The following is a 21180-nucleotide window of genomic DNA, read 5'->3' on the forward strand; positions in this document are numbered from 1 at the left end:
GAATACTAGAGTGGGTTGCCGTGCCCTTCTCCAGGAGATCTTCCAGACCCAGGGATCGAACCCTCATCTCTTACATCTCCTGCATTGGCAAGTGTGTTCTTTACCACTAGCGCCTCCCCAAAGGGCATGGAGGCCCAAGGGACATGTGGGCTATCTGCATATAATAATGCCGAACTGGCAGGACTGCTGTGAGCATCAAACCAACTCTCTCTCATTCATTCACTCACTCATTCATCAGTGATCCTTAGCACTTCCTGGGTGCTCACTACGTGTCACACTCTGTTCAAAGCCCTTGACATCCCTTCCTCCCTGCATCCTGATGAGACAGATGGCTGTTGTCGTTTTTCCCTAGTGGACAGACACCTCCGAGAGGTGGAAGGACTCACCAGTGTCACATACCTAGCGGGCTCTGAATCCAGACCAGTCCTCATTCGCTTTTAACCACTAGGCCTCTGTGCGTCTGACACAGGTCAGTCATTAGAGATGCAAACAAGAAAAATACAGACATGGGGTTTGCCCTAAGGCTCTCATAGGCTGATAAGAGCAAAACGTAGGAAGCTTCTGGACATAGTATCCCTTTACCAACATCAGGGATTATCTCTCTTTAAAACAGATGTGCTATCCACATAATAGTTGCCAGAGATGATAATCAAAATATTTGATAGATATTATGATGCAAGCCCCAGCCAATCAGAACTGAAGCCAAATCTTTGGTCTAGCCTCACCAGGATGACACCAATGGCAGCCCACCACTGTCACAGTCCGAGACAGCTAGTCTGAAATGAAATGCTTCCTCCTCAGGCTGGAAGGGGCATCCCTGGAGAAGAACAAGGAATGCATATTTCCAGATACAGCTTATGTCTGGTGGTGGCATAAGGGGTAAAGGGATGGTTAGGTTGAGGGGAAGCAAGGAGATTTTTAAGGGAATAGGAAAACTGTTAGGAACCTGGAAGCAAAACCAGCTTGCCAAAAGGAAATTCACAAAAACCTATTATTGGCTGAAAGCAAATTAACCAAAAATTCAGCTTTATAAAATCATCCAGAGAAGACATAGGTTTCCTTTGAGAGGGCTGTCATTCATTTTCAATTCTGTTCAGCAAAATCTAAGAGCTAGATAGTTCTCAGCACAGACAGAGCCTTATCCTAGGCTCCTGGACCAGGGCAGAATGCACAGCACTGTTTTCCAGGGGTTGGAAAAATCACAGGCTCGCTCTTGGCCGCCTTGAGCGCCAGCCCCCCTGGCTTCTGAGCTGGTACTCTTGAGACTTTGGATGAACGGCAGTGATGACATATTTAATGAAAGGTAAATATTTATGGTCAGTCTCCAGCAGATGTTTTCTGTGGGTGGGTGGGTCAGTGGGTGAGTGAGCGGGTCAGCGAGGGCAGCAGCACAGGAGCTGGGATCTTATCCATGGTTATGCCATGGATCTCACCCGATACGTTGCTGTGTGCCTAAACTTGACCCTTTTGTTCTGACACCAGAGCAGGTAGGAAACCATGCGCTCAAGATACCATCAGCAACCTTCCAACTCCAGGAGGACTGCTGTATGTTTGGAGCTGGAGCAACTCCCTTGTGCTGTTTTGAAAATTCCCAGGTCTTCCCTGATGACTCAGTGGGTAAAGAATCCATCTGCAATTCAGGAGACACAGGAGATGTGGGTTCGATCCCTGGGTCAGGAAGATCTCCTGGAGAAGGAAACGGCAACCCACTCCAGTATTCTTCCCTGGGAAATCCCAAGGACAGAAGAGTCTGGCAGGCTACAGTCCATAGGGGTCACAAAACTTGAACATGACTTAGCGACTAAACCATAACCATCACCATCAGGGAGGCCCAGCACAGCCAGGCAGTCTCCTGGGACATTGCTGGCATCTAGTGGAAAGACAGGGGAGCAGATGGCACACAGATATAGCACTCACAGACAAAGGAGGGTCCCAAGGAGACCCCAAACTCTACTGCAGGTTTACATTCAACAGCCCGTGCTCTAACAAGAGTGGTGCTAGCAAAAAGAGGAGCAAGAAATGGAAAGATGCTGCTCCAACTCACCCATAAGAATCATTCTCAGCACCATCGGCCCCAACACTCTCTTTGTACTATGTATACTTAGCTTTTGTCCCCTTTGTGTCATGCTGTGCTAAGACGCTTCAGTCATGTCCGACTGTTTGCGACCCTATGGACTGTAGCCCACCAGGCTCCTACATCCATGGGATTCTCCAGACAAGAATTATGGAGTGGGTTGCCATGCCCTCTTCCAGGGTATCTTCCCAACCCAGGGATCAAGCCTGCATCTCTTACATCTCTTGCATTGGCATGCAGGTTCTTTACCACTAGCACCATCTGGGAAGCCTTTTGTCCCCTCTACCACTCTAAAATTAAATTCACTGACAATAAAATCAGTTATGCACATTATTATGAAAATTAATATAATTTCGTAACTATGTATATAGTACAAAGGTGAACATATAGTAGCATACGGTTTTTTAAAAATGTGTTTCAATATGTAGATATTCACACATGAACAAATTAGGACAGGTAGTTGGGTCACATGTTTGCACTTACACAAAATGATTAAGTCTGAGTTTAAGAAAAGTATAACTGTCAGAAGCCATTCTATACATGAAGTGCAGGAAAATAAAAGGGGAGAAATATGGGTAGGGGCTATAATAAATCCTTTTATTTGAATAAATAATAACAGACCACCCGAGTTATTAGTACATGATAGGAGAAAAGAGGAAATGACTTTACTGAAAGAGGAAAGATGTGTTTTACATTTGGGTCAATGAGGAATAAAAACAAGAAAAACAGTTGAAATTTGGGTTGCAAAACACCCCTCAGGCAGTGTTGCTGTCGCTGTGTGAGCTTTATCAGCAGGACATGGTGCCTAGTTCAACAACGGTTGGTTGGCAAGTAAGTAAATCTGCCATTTGATTGAGAAAACTGCCATCTGGTTGATGTATAACTCAAGTAGTCTGCTTAATATTGAGGTTCTCATTACCAGTAGGTGCTTTATGTACATTACTTAATTCTTATAACTGTGCAAGGAATTCATTTGGGCTTCCCTGGCGGTTCAGACAGTAAAGAATCTACCTGCAATCGAGACCCACGTTCAGTCCCTGGGTCAGGAAGGTCCTCTGGAGGAGGGAATGGCACTCCAGCATTCCTGCCTGGAGAAGCCCATGGACAGAGAAGCCTGGTGGGCTATAGTCCATGGGGTCACACAGAGTTGGACACAACTGGGCTACTAACACACACACAAAGCATTCATTTATGATCTTCACCTAACAGGGGTGAAACCCCAGATTTGGGGAATTAAATAAGTAACACAGTCAAACTTTTGGTAGAATGTGGCAGAGCCAGCATTTGAATGCAGCTGCATCTGATTTGAATCTCATACCCACCCTAGCAGGTAGGTGGATAGAAATAGGAATTGTTTCCACTTTGCTTTTCAGGGACCTGAAGCTGAGAGCAGTGACGTGACTTGCTAAATGTGCTGCTGCTGGAGTGCAATGTCCCTGTCCTGGCTGCAAATCTGTGTCTTCTCTAACTTTTCCATCATATCCTGGGATATTTATCCTATCTTGTTTAGGAATCTCAGAAATCAGCTGCAATCTTAAGCAAATTAAACTCTACTGGCAGGATATAAGCATGGTAATTCATCAGCTGTTTCATAATGGAGACCAGAAATGTAAATGTCACTTTGGCATTTAGTTAAGATCTGTGCTCAGTATGGGAACAATTAGCTAACAGACTGCAAATAAATTCTCTGATTACTTAGGCCTGGGATAGTGACTTGTTACAAAGCCACTCTTGGAGATGAGGGTGATCTGGCTTGAACATCTGTCATCAAATTGATAGCTGGGTTTGATCCTGCATGGTGGGCTGAGCTATAGTGCCATCCCCCTTCACCAGTCCTCAAGCATCCTTCCTAAGTTTGCACGCCGGGTCTAAGGTCCCAAGGAATGGAAAATCTTTTTCCTATCAAGGATACTCAAGAATGAGGCATTTCATAGGGACAAATCACTCTCTGAAATCTATAAGAACCAATGTTAAAGTTCTTTGACCTGTTTCTCCAAGTAGCGACTATGAGATAATACAATGAAGCCTCGGTGGTAACCAAATTCTCCTACTGTGAGAATGGTGGGAGTACTCTGACGGTTCAGAGTGTGAGATGGCACAATCATTTCAAAGTTCTGGAGCACTTTTCTTACAAAGTTAAAAATGTACTCACTCTGTTACTCAGCAACTTTACTCTTGGGCATCTATCCAAGAGAAAAGAAAACACATTCACAAAAAGAATTGTAAAAGAAATGTCACAGAAATTATGAAATGCTTCCCCAAGCTTCATAATAAACTTTCATAATAACCCCCAAACTGGGAGCAACTTGAATGCCTACCAACAGGTGAATGGAGAAACATATTTGTGTTATATTAATATGATAGAGCAATGATGTTGCTGTTGTTCAGTCACTAAGTCACGTCCGACTCTTCGCAACCCCATGGACTGCAGCACACCAGGCCTCCCTGTCCCTCACTATATCCCAGAGTTTGCCCAAGTTCATGTCCACTGAACCAGTGATGCTACCCAACCATCTCACCCTCTTCCATAGAGCAATACTCAACAGTTAAAAAAAAGAAATAAACTACTTATACCAGTAACAACAGAAATGTATCTCTACAGCATTTGTTGAGTAAAAGGACCTATCCATACATAAATAACCATCTAATTAACTCCAATAATGTAAATTCTAGGACAGGCAGAACTAAGTTATAGTGATAGGAATCAGAACAGTGATCTCTGCTGTGGGTGGAAAGCCACTGACCAGAAAGAAACAAGGATATTTTCTGTGGTGATGAAAATGTTCAGTATCTTGACACTGGCAGTGGTTATACCAGTTATGCCAAAATTCATCAGACTGTACACTTAAAATGAGTTTGTTTTATTGTATAAAAATTACACTCTAATTTTAAAAATGAAACCTAAGATTGTTTCTGCTACTGGGGGAACATAACTGTTCTGTTTCTATTTCTGCCTTCTCTTCCACTTTGTTTTCCATGCCTTAGGCCTTAAACCGTCAAGAATCTTACAGTCAATCCTTAGTGAAAATAACTGGGAGTTGGGGCTGGGACAGTAGGGTCAATTGTAGTCTAGTAGTTAAATGATAGTCAACCCACGGTTCTAGAAATTAGATTCAGCAGCTTATAGATCTTTTTGTTTGTTTTTTTGACTCAGCTGGGTCTTAGTTATGGTATGCAGGATCTAGTTCCCTGACAAGGGATCCAACCTGGGTTTCCTGCATTGGGAGTGCAGAGTCTTAACCATTGCCCCACCATCTGGGAAGTCCCCAGATTTTTTTTATTAGAGTATAGTTGATTTTAATCTTGTGTTAGTTTCAGGTGTTAGTTTCAACAGAGTGATTTATATATATATCTGAATATATATATTTCAATATATATATTGGAATATGACTTCCATATATACATATCTAGGGCTTCCCTGGTAGCTCAGTGGTAAAGAATTTGCCTGCAGTGCAGGAGACGTGGGTTTGATCCCGGAGTTGGGAAGATCCCCTGGGGGAGAGCATGGCAACTCACTCCAGCACTCTTGCCTGGAGAATTCCATGGACAGAGGAGCCTGGTGGGCTACAGTCCATAGGGTTGCACAGAGTCTGACACGACTGAAGTGACTAAGAGGCAGCAACAGCAGCACACACACACACATATATAATATCCTTTTATATTATGTATGATATCCTTTTTCAGATTCTTTTCCCTTATAGGTTATTACAAAATATTGAGTATACTGCTATACAGTAGGTCTTTATTGGTTATCTATTTTATGTACAGTAGTCGCTCAGTCATGTCCGACTCTTTGCGACTGTGTGGACTGTAGCCCACCAAGTTCCTCTCTCTATGGGATTCTCCAGGCAAGAATACTGGAGTAGGTTGCCATGCCCTCCCCCAGGGGATCTTCCTGACCCAGGGACTGAACCTGGGTCTCCCACATTGCAGGCGAATTCATTATCATCTAAGCCACCATTTTATATACAGCAGTGTGTATGTGTTAATCCCAAACTCCTAATTTATCCCTCCCCCAACTTTCCCCTTTGGTAATCAATCGCAAGTTTGTTTCTCATGTCTGGGAGTCTTCTTCTTTTTTGTAAATAAGTTTGTTTGTATCATTTTTTAGACTCCACACTTACCTGATATCATATGACATTTGTCTTTTTCTTATTTACTTCACTTAGTATGATAATCTCTAGTTGCCTCCATGTTGCTGCAAATGGTCTTTTTTATGGCTGAGTAATATTCCCCTGTATGTATGCACCCCATCTTCTTTATCAATTCACAGATCAAATATTACTGAAGCACATTAAATGGTTGCTGTCACCTCCCTGCAAAATATAAGAATAGCTAGGCAGCCTGTTCATGCAACTTGAATATGCCTGTCCTGAATACGCCTTGTTTAAGGAATGAGCCCTGAGCACACGCAGGAGACTTTCAGGGAAGGAGACCATGCAAAATCAGTGTATGAAGAGGGAAGGAGAAGGCAGATTCTAGCATCTGCTTTCAGAGACTCTAAGGCCTCCTCTTATCCGTAGTGACATCGCAGGCTAGTTAGCCCACTGAGGCCTGGTGCAGCTCATTCAACAACCACAGGACTGGGTTCCAATGGGAGTCAGTGGTGGTGTTTGTGGGCAAGGGGCTGGGGCTGATCAGAATCTAAGGACTTTAATAAAGCTACCACCTCACGAAGCTGATTGTCCCTACATGACCCAGCGTGTTTATGTGGAGTTTGGCCCTAGATCTGCTGAGGGCATTGCATGTTCAGGAATGTGAACATCAGTCAACAGTCCACAAAACCAAAGTTATCCTGACCTTTGCATTAAACGGGCTGTGCTCTTCCAGTAAGACAGATGATCAAAAGGAGAGAGGAGAGAGAGGCTGGGTAGAAATGTAAAGGAAGATGCTGACAGCATCTATGCTTGCTTCTTCATCTATTCTCTAATTCTACAACAAATACTCATCACATGTCAGGCTCTGGTGGGCTGAGTTTCAAGAATGAATACAACAGGGTTCCTGGCCTCAGGGAACTCCAAATCCTGCAAAGCCATGATGGACCAATTGGAATACCGTGTGACATGTTTCACACACACTCACTCACTCACACACATGCACACACAGTGCCAGCTCTGCCTGACAGCATGGGGGAGGGCTTCATGGTTGGGAAGACACATCAACTGGACCATAAGGACAAGTAGGAGTGATAAGAATATTCCAGGAACCATTCATGTGAATCTACAATTATCTGAAAAACATTTTTTTAAGTTTAATTTTAAAAACTTAAAAAAAAAAAAAAAGGAATATTTGAGGAAGAAGGAATGGCAAGTACAGGCAGAGACATGGAAACATCATGTTTCAGTTGCAAGCGGGGACAAGAGTCAGCCAGCGAGGCCCTCGCTGAGTCTTCCAGAGTCCCTGATCTCTAGGAGTCCTTCATTAACTGGCCCACTGGCTCTGGGTTTAGCAGGTCTGGGGCCTCAGCTGAACACCCTAGCTCCGTCCCCATAGGAGCAGGACTTGTAGGCTCAACTTCAGACCCACAGACTGGGATTGAGAGCAGGAAATAGAATCAAATTTATGTGAAAGTGCCAGATGAACATCTGTTAGTTTAGGCCCCCACTTTGTTGGTCACCCCAGCCAGAAGCAACCTCTTCCTCCTCTGGTCTCCCATAAGCTTCTCTGAAATATGAATTAATAGCATAATAGTTAACAGTGTGGGGCTTCCCTAGTGGCTCAGACAGTAAAAAATCTGCCTGCAATGTGGGCAACCAGGGTTCAATCCCTGGGTCAGGAAGATCCCCCCGAAGGAGGGCATGGCAACCCACTCCAGTATTCTTGCTTGGAGAATTCCATGGACAGAGGAGCCTGGCGGGCTACAATCCATGGGGTGGCAAAGAGTTGGACAAGACTAAGCAACTAACACTTTGTTACTTTGTCTAACAGTGTAGACTCTGGAGCCAGATTTTCTGGCTTTGAATCCCAGCTCTGTGCTTGCCAGCTGTGTGATCTGGAACAAGTTACTTTTCTGCTGTGTGCTTCAGTTTCCTTATCTATAAAATGGGGATAAAGTTGATCCCTATGAATTAATACATGCAAAGCCCTTAGAACACTGCCTGGCACATTGTAAATGTCCTTTAAGTGTTATTGTTAAGGATAACACTACCATTTATTGAGCACAGTGTGAGGACTTTTACACACCTCATCGTGGGGCAGCTGTAAGACACCCTGGTGTCTGTGCAAGACCAAGTCACAAATGAGGTGTCTTTAGGGAGGAAACCACTGCTTCCTCTCCTGTACCAACTGTCCCTCCCTGTCACCTAACTTATAAATAAACTGTGTTTGATCCTGGATCAGCATAAGCCTTCTGAAGGATACAAATCATCTCCAAGATGCCAGTGGCTCTCATGTCAGTGGGCTGTTGATGGCAGCTCCCTCATTGTCTCCCATGGGGATAGCCATGCCTGTGACTCCAGACACCCAGCAGAATCTGAGATCCTGAACTCTTGTCTGCACCCAGCACCCAAATTTCTCCACGATCTTGGGAAGCTTTATAATCCCAGCTCTTGCTGCCTAGCTCACCTCCACATTCAGAAGCTCTCTCTACTTCCTATCAGACCTGTTCTATGTAGCAAACTTAGCAAATGGAGAAAGAATTTTCCTTCCTCCTTCAGACCCTGTAAAACCAGGACAGACAATGTAGCCCTGTGACAAAAGTCACTGGCATATAACCATATCCCCCCACAAAAAGCCCTTTTTCAGGCTGTGTCCCCATCATTCCCTGTGACTCACTGCACAGTTGCCCCCACCCAGGGGAACAACCACACTGCTGGCCTCTTAGCCTCTGAGAGGTTCAGTAGCTGCAGAAAGATCAAACTGCCCCTCGTTTGACCCCATCCACAACTGGTTGGCTTCAGGCTTCAATAATTCAAGGTTAATATTAATTTGCCTGCAGCTCCTTAGGGTCAGGCATGTGGTGGGCTTGAGCCCAGACCTCAAAGTTCCAGGTTCATCTGATTTCTGTACTTAGCTTAAGCAAGACAGATGGCTGTGTGGCACAGCTGGGACCAGGAGGGCCCAGATGCCCCCCATCATAGGGGATTGTGGGGTGCCTTTATGCTCGCAGAACTATGTTCTCTGAGAGCTGGGCCATGACTGTTCAAGAATAACCTATCATTTCTCTTCACCCAAATTAAGCAGGCACATTCCCGGGTGGTGCTAGTGGTAAAGAACCTGCCTGCCAGTACAGGAGACATAAAAGACATGGGTTCAGTTCCTGGGTTGGGAAGATCTCCAGGAGAAGGAAATAGCAACCCACTCCAGTATTCTTGCCTGGAGAATCCCATTGACAGATGAACCTCGGGGGCTACAGCCCATAGGGTTGCACAGAGTCGGACACGACTGAAGTGACTTAGCACATACACACACATTGTTTAGTAGGTACCCCGTGCGTGCGTGCATGCTAGGTCGCTTTTTAGTCATGTCCAACTCTTAGTGACCCTATGGACTGTAGCCCGCCAGACTCTTCTGTCCATAGGATTCTCCAGACAAGAATACTGGAGTGGGCTGCCATGACCTCCTCCAGGGGATCTTCCCCATCCAGGGATCAAATTCACTTCTCCTTTCTCTCCTGCATTGTGGTTCTTTACCACAAGCGCCAGCTGGGGAGCCCCAGGGCCACCTGAAAAACAGCATCTCTTTACAGCCTTTTCCTGAAACATGCTCCAAACCCACCGGTGCTGTCCTGTCCAACCCAGTGTCAAATCCAACGTTGAACCCATCATGAACACAGTCTCTGGAATTCGAGAGATGCTACAGACCACCTCAAACAGCTCTGCTTGTGTCCCTCTGTGCCCCTGTGGGGATTAATTCACTTAGGCTACAGCAGTGAAGGCTGATACTAAAGAAGAGAAAATATTCCTTAGCTCAGTGACCAGATTTGAAAGATCCCCAGGACTTCACATTAGATTCAAACTTGAGAACCTAGTTTGAAGTTGATTCAAACTATGAATCTGGCTATAAGAGCTATAGAACCTCCACTGTTCTACCGACTACCCGAATGTTAAAAGTATTAACTCATTTACTTCTCATCAGAGTGTGGGAGATGTTGGGAGAAAACTGCGGCACTCAGAAGTCAGAAGAGGCAAAAGACTGGCACTCAGGCGCTCTCAAGGCTCCAGGGCCTGTGTTCCTGACCATAACATAATGTCTCCTGGATAGCTAGGAGGCCCGGTGGTGTGAGAGCTGACTGTGGGCATGGCCTGGAGACTGACTATGGAGGCGTGAAAATCACTGTGGCAAAGCGGTTTTCAGATCCTGCCGGCTGCTCACTTTGAAAGTATTTCTGAGGTAAGCCTGCCATCTAGTGGTAATATAGCAGGTAGCAATTACCCTCAAGCGAATGTAGAATGAGCCTTGAATGGGGAAGGTAAATACATCAGCAGCAAACTTGTTTTTCAGTTTAGCTGCAGATTCTGAAAGATAGGGAAATCCCGCTGCCATGGTCCTTGAAATAGCCTAGAATTTTCCCCTGCCATTGAATGGTGGCTACAGGCTAGATGCAAATCCCAACTCTTCTCATTACTGATGGAAAGCTTCAGCCAGTTAACTTCATTTTCTCTTCTGAAAAATGGGAAAATAATATTGACCCATATGGTTGCTGTGAAGATCAAGTGAAATAATGTGTGTAACATGTGAGGCCTATTGTCAGCACTTCATAACTGGTGGTCGGTGCAGAATGAGGGGCTGGCTCAGGAGCACAGCGGGAAGGGCCTGGACAAATTGGACATTAATTAGTGACATTAGTGAGCCCCACAGGACTGCTCTTGGGGGATTCTTCTTTTTTTAACATGTGCTGTTGTGAAATACATTGGCCACCTGATTCGAAGAGCCAGCTCATTGGAAAAGACCCTGATGCTGGGAAAGATGGAGGGTAGGAGGAGAAGGAGGCGACAGAGAATAAGACGGTTGGATGGCATCACCGACTCAATGGAGGTGGGTTTGAGGAAGCTCTGGGAGATGGTGAAGGACAGGGAAGCCTAGGGTGCTGCAGTCCATGGGGTTGCAAAGAGTCTGAGCGATTGAACAACAACACTTGTGTTGGCTTCCTCAGCCTTCCACCTGATTACTGGAGTCATTCTCCCACTCAGAAGTGTCGGTGGTTCTCCCTGCTTCCCTTATTCGTCTCTGGTCAGGCCTGGAGGGCTCGACAGCACAGCCTTCAGTCCATCCTGGCTGGGTGACAGCTGCCTGTGTTCCAGTTACCAGGCGTGACTGTTCCTTATCCATCCCCTCAGCACTTCCCCAGACAAGCCTTTCCTTTACAACATGGGGGGTTTTGTAATTCTCTCCTGAAATCACCGATTCTCTTCCTTTAACCATCTTTGAAGTACTGGGAAAATAAATTGTTGCTGTTCAGTCACTAAGTCGTGTCCTACTCTTTGCAACCCCATGACTGCAGCACGCCAAGCTTCCCTGCCCTTCAGCATCTCCAGGAGTTTGCTCAAACTCATGTCCATGGCATCCATGATACCATCGAACCATCTCATCCTCTCATCCCCTTCTCCTCCTGCCCTCAATCTTTCCCAGTCAACTGTCTTCCATTGAGTTAGCTCTTTACATCAGGTGGCCTAAGTATTGGAGCTTCAGCTTCAGCCCCAGTCCTTCCAATGAATATGCTGGGTTGATTTCTCTTAGGATTGACTGGTTTGATCTCCTTGCTGCCCAAGGGGAGAAATATATGGCTTGAGCAAATTAGCAACTATTTTATTTTGAGGTTGAATTTGGTAACGAATGTCACTTGAATGTGATGTAACTTGGCAAAGTTCATTTCCTGGTTAACATGCTTTGGCCCACTTGCTCACTGGCTTTCAAGCTAGATGTTGTTCCCATTAAAGATTAACCTGTAACTTTGAACCTCTTCTGTCTTCAGGGGGCTGTGGATGGAGATCTGCTATTCCCACCACAGCCAGCTGTGAGCCAAGATCGGGGTGACTGCCGCCGGACACCACTATCCCAGGTACTGGAAGAGGCTAATACCAGGTGTGTTGCTGGTTGTCTCCCGTGTGCTTGGAACTGGGGTGGGAGAGCAGGTGGCAGGTGGGACGAGAAGAGAGGCTAGAGACTTCAGGAGGCACTGGAGGTGCTCAAATGTGAGTCTTCAAAGGAAGAGTCTTGGCAGAAAGATGCCATGTGGATGCAGGGAGTAGGACACTGAGGGGCCTAGCAAAGGAAGGCTTTGCTGCAAAGTCACTCCGTCGGTTCCCATGAGTTATCTATTATATACAAAAAAGTAAAAAAGTGAAAGTGTTAGTCATTCAGTCGTGTCCAGCTCTTTGCGACCCCATGGACTTTAGCCCACCAGGCTCCTCTGTCCATGGAATTCTCCAGGCTAGAATACTGGAGGAGGTAGCCATTCCCTTCTGCAGGGGATCTTCCTGACCCTGGGATCCAACCCATGTCTCCTGCATTGCAGGCAGATTCTTTACCCCTGAGCCAACAGGGAAGTCCCATTTCATACATAGTAGTGTATATAAACTAGGTAACTCATGAGAACCTAATGCACCCAATGCTGTGTCATGACCTAAATGGGAAGCAAATCAAAAAAGAAGGGATATATGTACATAAATAGCTGATTCACTATGCTGTACAACAGAAACTGACACAACATTGTGATACAATTATACTCAAAAAAAAAAAAAACTATAGATAGAGAGGCTATGTCTAGGGAAGTTAAGTTTTAGAACCACCTGAGGGAGTTGTGTTTTTTTTTTGTTTGTTTTTTTTTTTTGGCCATACCAAGCAACTTGCAGGATCTCAGTTCTCAGGCCTGGGATTGAACCCTGGCCCTAGCAATGAAAGCCTGAAACCCTAACTGCTAGGCCACCAAGGAACAGCCCCGAGGGAGTATTTATGGATGTCTTTAGGAGGGGAGATAGCTTAACAGATGTCCACTTGAAAGGGTTCTGGAAAATCTAAAAGTCACAGTTTCTGCCCTCGGGGGTCTGCTTTGTCGCTTGACCACTGCTTCGTGGCCACAGACAGAGGATAAGTGATGCAGCGACTGCTTCTAAAAAGCATAAAAGTTAATGTTTGTCAGACAGTCGGGCTGGTGTAGTTTCTTTGGGGAGTAAGTTTGCTTGGAACTGGGTAACAATTCCCTCTAGTGTATAGCCTCTTGAAATTATGATTGGGTCAAGCTGAGTCTGGCTTCCCCAGTGGCTCAGCAGTAAAAAAAATCTGCTTGCAACGCAGGGGACGCAGGTTTGATCCCTGGGTCAGGAAGATCCCCTGGAGAAGAGCATGGCAACCCACTCTAGTATTCTTGCTTGGAGAATCCCATGAACAGAGGAGCCTAGCGGGCTATAATTCATAAGTTTCCAAAGACTGAGCATGCATGCACGCAAGTTGAATCGATGGATCAGTCTGGGAAGAACTGCCCTCAACAGTGATCAAGTCAGGGTGGTATTGGTAGAAAGATACCCAGATCAGTGGATTGTAGTAGAGAGTCTGGAAACAGGATCAAGGGAGAAATTGCTTTTTGTGAAATCCTACCTCCTAACAGGAGGCAAAACTCCAAAGTCTTTACTATTGAAGTAATAGTAATAATTTACTATGATAATTTACTATTATCATTCAGCTCAGTTCAGTTACTCAGTTGTGTCCAACTCTTTGCGACCCCATGAATCGCAGCACGCCAGGCCTCCCTGTCCATCACCAACTCCCGGAGTTCACTCAGACTCACATCCATCGAGTCCGTGATGCCATCCAGCCATCTCATCCTCTGTCGCCCCCTTCGCTCCTGCCCCCAATCCTTCCCAGCATCAGAGTCTTTTCCAATGAGTCAACTCTTGTCATGAGGTGGCCAAAGTACTGGAGTTTCAGCTTCAACATCATTCCTTCCAAAGAAATCCCAGGGCTGATCTCCTTCAGAATGGACTGGTTGGATCTCCTTGCAGTCCAAGGGACTCTCAAGAGTCTTCTCCAACACCACAGCTCAAAAGCATCAATTCTTTGGTGCTCAGCCTTTTTCACAGTCCAACTCTCACATCCATACATGACCACTGGAAAAACCTTAGCCTTGACTAGATGGACCTTTGTTGGCAAAGTAATGTCTCTGCTTTTGAATATGCTATCTAGGTTGGTCATAACTTCCAAGGAGTAAGCATCTTTTAATTTCATGGCTGCAATCACCATCTGCAGTGATTTTGGAGCCCAAAAAAATAAAGTCTGACACTGTTTTCACTGTTTCCCCATCTATTTGCCTTGAAGTGATGAGACCAGATGCCATGATCTTTGTTTTCTGAATGTTGAGCTTTAAGCCAACTTTTTCACTCTTCTCTTTCACTTTCAAGAGGCTTTTGAGTTCCTCTTCACTCTCTGCCATAAGGGTGGTGTCATCTGCATATCTGACGTTATTGATATTTCTCCCAGCAGTCTTGATTCCAGCTTGTGCTTCTTCCAGCCCAGCGTTTCTCATGATGTACTCTGCATAGAAGTTAAATGAGCAGGGTGACAATATACAGGCTTGATGTACTCCTTTTCCTATTTGGAACCAGTCTGTTGTTCTATGTCCTGTTCTAACTGTTGCTTCCTGACCTGCATATAGATTTCTCAAGAAGAAGGTCAAGTGGTCTGGTATTCCCATCTCTTTCAGAATTTTCCACAGTTTATTCTGATCCACACAGTCAAAAGCTTTGGCATAATCAATAAAGCAGAAATAGATGTTTTTCTGGAACTCTCTTGCTTTTTCCATGATCCAGTGGATGTTGGCAATTTGATCTCTGGCTCCTCTGCCTTTTCTAAAACCAGCTTGAACATCTGGAAGTTCACAGTTCACATATTGCTGAAGCCTGGCTTGGAGAATTTTGAGCATTACTTTACTAGCGTGTGAGATGAGTGTAATTGTGTGGTAGTTTGAGCATTCTTTGGCATTGCCTTTCTTTGGGATTGGAATGAAAACTGACCTTTTCCAGTCCTGTGGCCACTGCTGAGCTTTCCAAATTTGCTGGCATATTGAGTGCAGCACTTTCACAGCATCATCTTTCAGGATTTGAAATAGCTCAACTGGAATTCTATCACCTCCACTAGCTTTGTTCGTAGTGATGCTTTCTAAGGCTCACTTGACTTCACATTCCAAGATATCTGGCTCTAGATTAGTGATCACATCATCATGATTATCTGGGTCGTGAAGATCTTTTTGTACAGTTCTTCCATGTATTCTTTCCACCTCTTCTTAATATCTTCTGCTTCTGTTAGGTCCATACCATTTCTGTCCTTTATTGAGCCCATCTTTGCATGACATGTTCCCTTGGTATCTCTAATTTTCTTGAAGAGATCTCTAGTCTTTCCCATTCTGTTGTTTTCCTCTATTTCTTTGCATTGATCTCTGAGGAAGGCTTTCTTATCTCTTCTTGCTATTCTTTGGAACTCTTCATTACTATTATTTAAATGATAGCTTACTATTATCATTAGGCTATTCTGCATTTGACAAGATCCTTTGATTCTCACAAGAGCTCTGTGGGATAGACAGCCATAACCTAACTTTATAGATAGATGAAAATTGGAGCTTGTCTAGACTAGATGGAGTGGAACATCACTTATCAGCTACCATTTGAGAAGCAATGGGAATATTCCCACATTCCTGGGTAACCCTTCCTAGAAAAGGATTTCTGTTATAGGCAACATCGTATCGACTAAAAGAGAATTAGCTGTTGAAATACATCTTCTCTTTTGACTGTAAGCTTCTTGGGAATGGAGACTAACATCATGTAGCTCTTTTTTTAACCTATAGTGTTAAAAACCTGTAGTGTTAAAAACCTGCAGTGTTTGGCACGATGCCTAGATATAATAGGTTGGGTTTGGCTTTGCTGTGGTAAGGAATAAACCCTGAATTCTTTGTGGTTTAACATTCAAACATCTATTTCTTACTCACAAAAAATCAGCTGATCTCCAGGGTTCCTTCTTTTCAGGTGATGATTCAGGGATCGAAGCTACCTTTATCCTATAGCAATACCTCCCGATGGACATGGCCCCTGGAGTATTGTAACAGGAGGAAAAAAAAAAAAAAAGATGGAGAGTCACATAGAAGTTCTTAAATTCTTGGCCCAAAATGAACACATGTCACTTCCGCTCCTAGCCCATTGACCAGAAGTAGTCATATAAAGCCTGCCTACCTATAAGCAGCTGGGAACCACCGAGGAGCACGTGCGGAACAGTGACTGCCTCTGCTCGTCCTAGCTGACACTGTGCACTAAACAAGCCTTGTGGGATTAACCAATGAGTAATTCCAACACGGTTTGAATTATACCATCACAAGGACCTGGAGTCTGTCACACAGGGTAAAGTAAGTCAGAAAGAGAAAAACAAATATTGTATGTTAATGCATATACATGGAATCTAGAAAAATGGTACAGATGAACCAACTTCCAAGGCAGGAATAGAGAGGCAGACTTAGAGAATGGACATGCAGACACAGGAGGGGAAGGGGAGGGTGGGACAAATCGGGAAATTGGGACTGACAAATACAAACTACCATTTGTAAAATAGCTAGCTAGTGGGAAGCTGCTGCATTGCGCAGGAAGCTCAGCTCGGTGTTCTGTGATGACCTAGATGGGTGGGATGGTAAGGGGATAGAAGGAAGAGGTCCAAGAGGGAGGGTATATATTTATGCATACAGCCGATTCACTTTCTTGTACAGCAGAAACTAACATAACATTGTAAGGCAATTATATTCCAATAAAGAGGGAAAGAAATAAATTATACCATCACAGAATTACTCGAAGGTGAAATCCACTTTCAACCTCCAGAGCCTCAGAGGAGAATGTCATCAACAAGAGAAAGAATGCCAATGGTTCTACCATTTAAGGATAGTCTAGTCTATACAAGAGCTTCCCTGGTGGCTCAGACAGTAAAAAATCTGCCTGCAACGCAGAGGCCTGGGTTCAATCCCTGGGTCAGGAAGATCCCCTGGTGAAGAGCACGGCAACCCACTCCAGTATTCTTGCCTGGAGAATCCCATGGACAGAGGAGCCTGGTCCTCTGAAGGATGGACCACAGTCCAGGAAGTCACAAAGAGTCAGACATGGCTGAGCGACTAACACTTCCACTTTCACTTTAGTCTATACAAGGCACTGCTCTAGGAACGTTATGTGGACTGTAGTCCTCATGAGGCCCTGTGGGACAGGCATTAATAATCTTCTTTTACAAAGAACCTGTTCATGGCACCTGGTGAACAAGCAGCAGAGCTGAGTTTGAGCCCATGTTTCCCAAGACATAACACTTATGAGGTCCTGTCCTCCCCGCTCCATGCACTCCCTCAGCTACTTACTAATGTCTCATGGCGTATCGTGAGCAGCTTCTCTGTCTTCTCACTCCTCTCCTGCCACCTCTCAGGAGCTGCCACTCCTGCGTAGAGCTACGCCTACAAGACCTCAAGTCAGGAGTGAAAATAGAGTTCAGAGCTTGTTCTGAACCTTTGTGTCGTTTCTGACATCTGTTTAGTGCCCTTCACCCTTTCTGAGCAAATGAAGGTGCAGGGCCGTGATCTCCACACAGGACACCTTTCCCAGTGGCCTCAATTTTGTGGAACTGATCAAGCTCACTTTGTGCAGCTCTTTTATTTTCTGCCATGCCACAAGGCATGTGGGATCTTAATTCCCTGACCAGGGATTGAACCCACAACCCGTGTGTTGGAAGCCCAGAGTCTTAACCACTGGATCAACAGGCAAGTCCCTGTGCAACTCTTCTGACCCTGTAGAGCAGAGACCTGAACTGATCTTGTGCGTCTGTGCTAATTCGCTTCAGTCGTGTCCAGCTCTTTTGGCACCCCATGGACTATAGCCCGTCAGGCTCCTCTATCCATGGGATTCTCCAGGCAAGAATACTGGAGTAGGTTTGCCATTTGCCATTCCCTCCACCAGGGAATCTTCCTGATTGAATCCACGTCTCTTATGTCTCCTGCATTGGCAGACAGCTTCTTTGCAACTAGCGCCATCCGGGAAGCCTAGCAAACCACTAACACCATGTACTGGCCAACTAAACAATATTCAGAGCAAACCAGAGGAATTCCTAGTCAGGCCCTGCCATCCTCATTGTGTGAATAGAGACAACTTATTGGAATTTTCTGAGTTTTAATTTTTTCATCTATAAAATGGGACTCTCACCATTTTCGATGCCAGCTCTCACCCTACAAACCACACTTGGCTGCAGATATTTGCTTCTTTTCATGATGCTTAAGAGCCAAGCCACAGGAGTCAGAGTATACGACTAGATATGTGATGCTGGGCAAAATATTTTAATCTCTCTGAACCTCCAGTTTCTCATCTGCAAAATGAGGATAATAATATTTGTGTTTGGAGATTACACATTAATGCACCTAAAATAAGTTACACAGCACATGGCACGTTATGAAGCATTCCATAAATTGTTGCGCATTTATTGTCACTATTCTTGTTATTAAGGAGCCACCACACTGTCTCCAAAGGTCTTTGTGTAATCAAATGATTCCACTGCTCAAGAGAAGAAAATTCCCAGTCTCTGCAAACACTCTGTGAACCCTTGGATCAAGGTCTCCCAGTATGTCCTAAATGATAGCCAACACCCCATAGAAAGCACACTATTCACGAGGCTTGCGCTCCAAAGCTCTACTAGGTCATTTGTTTGGAACTCAGTGCATATTTTCCCATAGAAAGAAAGCTCTTAAGATAGTGGCTGGATTCCTAGGTTACTGAAAATACCCACGTGATTTCCAGAGTAGCAGAAAATTAGCATATTTGCAATGCAAATGAGTATAGAGTCCTGTAGGGCTACTAATAGGCTAAAACTGAAAAGGAAGAAGTTGGGTACTAAATAGTTTCTTTTGTTTTTATAAATGCTGATGAAGAGGACAAGCAGGCTTAATTAGACAAAGAAAGAACTCTGTGGTGACAGAGGGTAGAAATCTTGTGCCCCTGAGGGTATATTCAAAGGCTTTGGAGGTTTTCTTTAACCAAGTCTAACATGACTTCAGAACTTTTTCACTTTGTTCATAATCCAAGGAACTCCACACCAGTCTCATCCACCTCGAGGGGGTTATTTTTGGTTTGCAAATGGAAAAGGGAAGGAGACGGGAGAAACTAGGGAAAGGAAAAAAGTGAGAAAGGTTTCCTGAAAGAAAAATCAACCAATAGTTTGGAGTAATCAGGGAAACAAGAGGATACGTGTGTAGAATGATGGATTAGCTGGTGGGCCGTCTGGGAACCCAGGTGAGGTGAGAACCCGCCTGCAAAAGGGAAACGGTGCCCTGACTGGTGAAAGTGTTCCCGCTGAAGCCTCTGGTTGCACCACAGGGTCAGAAGAGATTGTAAAAACCAGCCTCAAGGCTGGTGAGGAAGAGCAAAGGAGGTCTGTGAGCTTCCAGCTGATTGGTGTCAGGAACCAGCCCAGATAAGGGCTGTTCTGCAGGAAACAAGGCTGTTCCCTGTTCTGCGCTTTATCACCGTGAAGAAGTGCTGAACAAGAATGCTAACGTGATCCATCTAAACAGAAGTCTTTGCATTTTTATGGGCAAAGGAAGCACAGAATGAGGACCTCATGAACATGAGCCCAACCTTTAATTTCTAGTGGCTTCAATCTGGTATTACTGTTGTTCAGTCACCCAGTCATGTCCAACTCTTTGCAACCCCATGAACTGTAGCCTGCCAGGCTCCTTGGTCCATGAGATTGTCCAGGCAAGAATACTGGAGTGGGTTGCTGTTTCCTACTCCAGGGAATCTTCCCAAACCAGGGATGGAACCTGCATCTCTTACGTCACCTGTATGGCAGGGTTCTTTACCACTAGCACCACCTGGGAAGCCCCAGTGCCATCTGGGAAGCCCCCCAAATCTGGTAGAGATTATACCTAAATATATAAAACCCGTAGTTTCTCCAATGAGGAACTGAGGTCCAAAGAGGGGAAGTAACTTACCTCTGCTCATAGAGCTAAGTGTCAGTAACCTCCTCTGAAGCGGCCTCCTTCTCCATCCCCCACAAGTGTGGGTCCACTGACTACACAAGCAAGAGTCTATTCTATTCCTCCAGCTTCACCCCTTTTTGCTGATATTAGCTAACCAAGCAGGGTCAGAAGGAGTTGGAGTGATAAAATCCAGTGTAGATAAGTTCAGTCTCTAGAAACCTCAGGTCTGTGCTAGAAACTAATGCCCGTGTAAGAAGAAGCAAATTCCAGGTAATTTCGCCAGGCTCTTCAGGGAAATTCTGAGTCACATACTACGTCAGAAAGAGCACTGGGCATGGAGACAGGAGACCCAGGCTCATTTTTTAATTCTGCTGCGCTGTGAACTTGTGGACGTCCCTCCATCTCTCTAAAGTCCCTCTCAGCTCCATCAGGCACAGCCGCTCTGTCTTCTCATTCTCACCAGGCAGGATTTGCAATCATTACCATCAGCAGAGGTGGGACACTGGGTCACTAATGACCTAGCTAGGTCACCACAGCTCCAGAATGAGCATTAATATAAATGTACCTCCCCTCACAACCTCACAATCTCCTTAAACAGAGATCCTAGAGTAAAACAAAGACAGTCTCCATAGTTAATGGCAGAATAGGTTCTGAAGAGCCCACATGTATGACTTTTCATAGGAGGATATGCCCACAGGTCAAGAGCAGAGTTTTAATGACTGGGAAGAAAAACGAGCTAATGAGAAAGGATGGTGGGGTGGTGGCTGGAGAGGACAGATTATTATTGCACAAACAGAATTAAACAAAACCACGGCCCTCTTGTCCTGGAAGGGGTTCTGAGTCCTCGGTTCAGTGTGGGAAGCCTCAGGGAAAAGGCCAGAGCTGACCCTGGGCTGACAGAACCCTGGGTACATTCTTGGAGCATTAGACTCCCGGCACCCGTCAGACCCACACTGGGCCCTCTGCCTCCAGGCCGCCATATAAATGCCATCCTTGGTTCCTCAAGGCACTCCAATGTTAGGGACACTTCCATGCCATCTTTACTCTGATATCTGACCTTATATTCCTGAGAGTCCCAGTCCTGTTTTTGTTTTTGTTTTTACAGTTTATCGGAGTTTAGTTGCTCTACAGTGTTGTGCTAATTTCTGCTGTACAGCAAAGTGAATCTGCTATTCGCATACATATACCCTCT

General features: G+C 45.0%; 1 protein-coding gene and 1 long non-coding RNA gene across 11 annotated transcripts in view; one reads left to right on the top strand and one right to left on the bottom strand.

Annotated features, from left to right (window-relative positions):
• Positions 1–11800: 11800 nt before the first annotated feature.
• On the bottom strand, positions 11801–20265 carry LOC114116621 (uncharacterized). The gene is made up of 3 exons (XR_003590484.3): positions 20001–20265; positions 15990–16089; positions 11801–12330 (listed from the first exon to the last, which is right to left on the bottom strand). It is a non-coding gene; the product is annotated as an uncharacterized LOC114116621 (long non-coding RNA).
• HAO2 (hydroxyacid oxidase 2) overlaps positions 12011–21180 on the top strand; it is a 29909-nt gene continuing 20739 nt past the window's right edge. For 5 of the 10 annotated variants that reach the window (XM_042253139.2, XM_012179579.5, XM_060413425.1 and 2 more), the window contains exon 1: positions 12011–12097. The gene's annotated coding sequence lies outside the window, so the exon portion shown is untranslated. The remainder of the gene's footprint in view (positions 12098–21180) is intronic. The other 5 variants (XM_042253141.2, XM_042253140.2, XM_060413427.1 and 2 more) reach the window with 1 other exon arrangement.

The sequence above is a fragment of the Ovis aries genome, chromosome 1, assembly GCF_016772045.2.
Source record: "Ovis aries strain OAR_USU_Benz2616 breed Rambouillet chromosome 1, ARS-UI_Ramb_v3.0, whole genome shotgun sequence".
NCBI lineage: Eukaryota > Metazoa > Chordata > Mammalia > Artiodactyla > Bovidae > Ovis > Ovis aries.